This window comes from Poecile atricapillus, chromosome 2 (genome assembly GCF_030490865.1).
Source record: "Poecile atricapillus isolate bPoeAtr1 chromosome 2, bPoeAtr1.hap1, whole genome shotgun sequence".
Taxonomy (NCBI): Eukaryota; Metazoa; Chordata; class Aves; order Passeriformes; family Paridae; genus Poecile; species Poecile atricapillus.
The window spans coordinates 123,571,898-123,574,935 of NC_081250.1; the positions used below are offsets into that span (position 1 = coordinate 123,571,898).

A 3,038-nucleotide genomic window follows, 5' to 3' on the forward strand; every position below is an offset into this window, starting at 1 on the left:
TTTGTAGAAGATTCCGATTTATAATGACATCTGTACATTTTACCCTACTTTTCATCATAATAGTGTGCCCCCCTCCCCCCAAGAATGAAATATGTCTGGTAAAATATAGCAGATAAAACATTAATAAAATATCAATACTTGCAGGGAAAATGGAAGATGATGCATGTATATGCACAAAACCTGTATTGTATGCAAAGAGACCCTTTCCCTGGGCTGATATTTACTTCATTTTGACAAGACTGTTTACAGTTGATACTGTATATTCTGTAAGGCTTTGCTTTTTACTTTGCTGGTATCTCCAAGCAATTACATGGTGGTCAACAAATAAAAGTGTGCTATGTTTTGTGTGACTCTGTGTGTGCTGGGTGTATGTGCATTTGTGCAAAAACGACGTAGGATGTGAATGTGCACATATGCATATTTGTGTGTGTATGTGTAAATAAATCCGTCTTTATCTCCGTACGGGTAGTTGCTCTCTGTCTTAGATATATTACCTTTCCTTTTGCAGATGTGTCATACATTCATTAGACCATTCAAAAAATGGGATGCAATATTTTTTTTTTTTCATTAAATCCCCATTAAAAGAGAGAAAATGTAAAAGAGGAACAGGCAGACAGACAGAAAGAAATATCTCCCTGATGCAATAATTCAGTAATTAATTTGGACCCGTCTCTTTTTAAGTTTCCGAACAGTTAAAAAAGCAAGTCTGCCACCCCTTTTTTTTTTTTTTTTTTTTTTTTAATTTTCCCTGGCCATCTACTTTGTGTGCCTGTGCGTGTGTGTCTGTGTTACTAATGAAGTTTGCAGACTTGTGTTTGTATCCATGAGCTCCCTTCTGCTGCCCCTTCTTCTCTGGGCTGGCTCTGTGGCTCCCGCAGCTCCGGCGAGCCCCCGGCAGCCGCGGCAGCTCCGGCTTCTCCGGCTCCGGGGCTGCGCGTCATTTGCAGCCCGGAGAATGTTGATCACCTCACTAATTACACCTCTCCCTCTCCTCTTCCCTCTCCTCTCCCTCTCCCTCGCTCTCCCTCTCCCTCGCTCTCTTTACTCTCTCTCCTCTCTCTCTCTCTCTCTCCTCTCTCTCTCTCTCTCTCCCCTCTCTCTCTCTCTCATTCCCAGAGTGCATATCGGGAATAGACACACAAAGACATGCGCACTCAACTTAATCAGCCATTTTTTTAAACAGGGCTAAAACGATAATAATTAGCAGAATAAAGACATATCGGATTTTCATTTCCTTTCCTCCTTTTCCCAACCCCTTCACAACCAAACAGCGAGACCGCGGTCGGCACATGCTTTAACAACTCCCGGACCCCAAAGGACCGCTCCATGCCCCCCACTTCTTGCTCAATCATTTTTATTTTCACCCAATAAAGTTGGAGGATTATTTTTTTTTATTATTTTTTTAATGAACCTTCTCTCGTTTACTTGGATGTGATCAGCTGTTAAGTAAATAAAGCAAAACAAAAAAGAGAGGCGAAGATCCAGTAGGAACTGCGAGGGGAAATGGAAAGTAAGTTTTTTCTTTAACTTTTATTGAGTAGTTTGTGTTAAATTTAGGTCGAGTATCGATTATCTTTCCAGGCTGATCTTGCACAATCTTTGATATTTCGCTCTCGCTCTCTCTCTCTCTCCCCCTCTCTCTGTGCCTCTTTCTCTCTCTCTCACATACACACACACACACTCACATCCCCAGATCCCATGTACCTCTCCCCTCTCTCTCTCCCCCCTTTTTCTGACTGTTTCCCCACTTTTAGGTACAGTATTTGCTCTCATTTCGGAAGGAGGGGATGCTTTTTCTCTCTCCCTTCTTTCTTTCTCTCACTGCCTTTCTCTTTTATTCCGGGGGTTACGTTTTGTTTGTGTATTTTTTTTTCTTTTTTTTTTTTTTTTTTTTGGTTTGGGGTTGTCGGTTTCTTTTCTTTTTTCTTTTTTTTTTTTTTTTCTTTTTTTTTTTTTTTTTTTTCTTTTTCCTCTTTCGGGCTGTAACTTTCAGATTAAGTGGAGAACCCTGCTCGCTTTGCAGAAGAGGTTCGGGGGATGCCCCCCACTTTTTATTTCGCTGTTTTTTTCCAGGGAGCTCGGGGAGGGGGGAGCACTGTCAGATTAGGAAAGACTTTACCGCTGTCAGAAGTCATCCCTTGCCAGCCCCTGTAGAGCTCGCACTCTTCTTTCTCAGCTCGGTCCCCCCAAAACTTTGAGGTGCCTTTTGAAGGCACAGTCTGCTCTCCCACCCTTCTTGCCTCTCCTCCTCATCTCCACCCCCCTCGGCCTCTCAAACTTTCGCTTTCGGGCGAGGGGGGGGATGCCAGCAGGGCAATGGGGACCCTGACTGCGTGCGCGTGTACAGGAGAAGGTTGTGGGGTGCTTTTTCCCCTCTTCCCCCCTCCTTCTCCCCCCTTTTCTTTTGCAGGTAGGTTTCTCAGGAGCAGAGGCAGGGTGGCCGTGCGGGCGTGTGTGTATGTGTGTGTGTGTGTGCGCAGGGGGATCGCTGCTGGCTGCCGGCTCCGGCAGCAGGAGGAAGAGGAGCCCGTTAGGAGCGCGCTCTGCGTCTCTGTCAGTTTCACCGCGCGGTGCGGGGAGGCGGCCCGGCCCGGCCCGGCTGGGCTCGGCTGGGTTCGGCTGCACTGGGCTGGGCTTGGCCGGGCTCGGCTCGGCTCGGCGCGGAGCGGCCCCGCTGGCGGGGATGCGGGGATGCTCGGTGCCGCTGCCTGCGGGCGGCTGCCGGCCGGGCGGCGGCGGAGCCCGCGGCATCCCCGCCGTGCTGAGCCGAGCCGAACTGAGCCGAACCGAGCCGAGCCGAGCCGGGCCGAGCCGAGCCGCTCCGTAGGAAAGGCTCTCATGGGCAAGGTCGGGGGACTGCTTTCAGCGAAGCCTTTCTGAGATTTTTTTCAAAGGGAGTGGTGGTTGTTTTGCGGGACAGGCGCTCATTTTTTTTGTTTTGAACCGAGGGCTAAGGTGTGTTAAAAAAAAAGACAGCCAATAGACAAAAAAAAAAAAAAAAAAAAAAAAAAAAAGGAAGAAGGAAAAAATAAGCTGAT

At 47.6% G+C, this 3,038-nt stretch overlaps 1 protein-coding gene across 1 annotated transcript in view; it reads left to right on the forward strand.

Annotated features, from left to right (window-relative positions):
* Window positions 1–359: 359 nt before the first annotated feature.
* ZFHX4 (zinc finger homeobox 4) overlaps window positions 360–3,038 on the forward strand; it is a 150,801-nt gene continuing 148,122 nt past the window's right edge. Inside the window, exon 1 of the mRNA XM_058833339.1 lies at window positions 360–1,510. The gene's annotated coding sequence lies outside the window, so the exon portion shown is untranslated. The remainder of the gene's footprint in view (window positions 1,511–3,038) is intronic.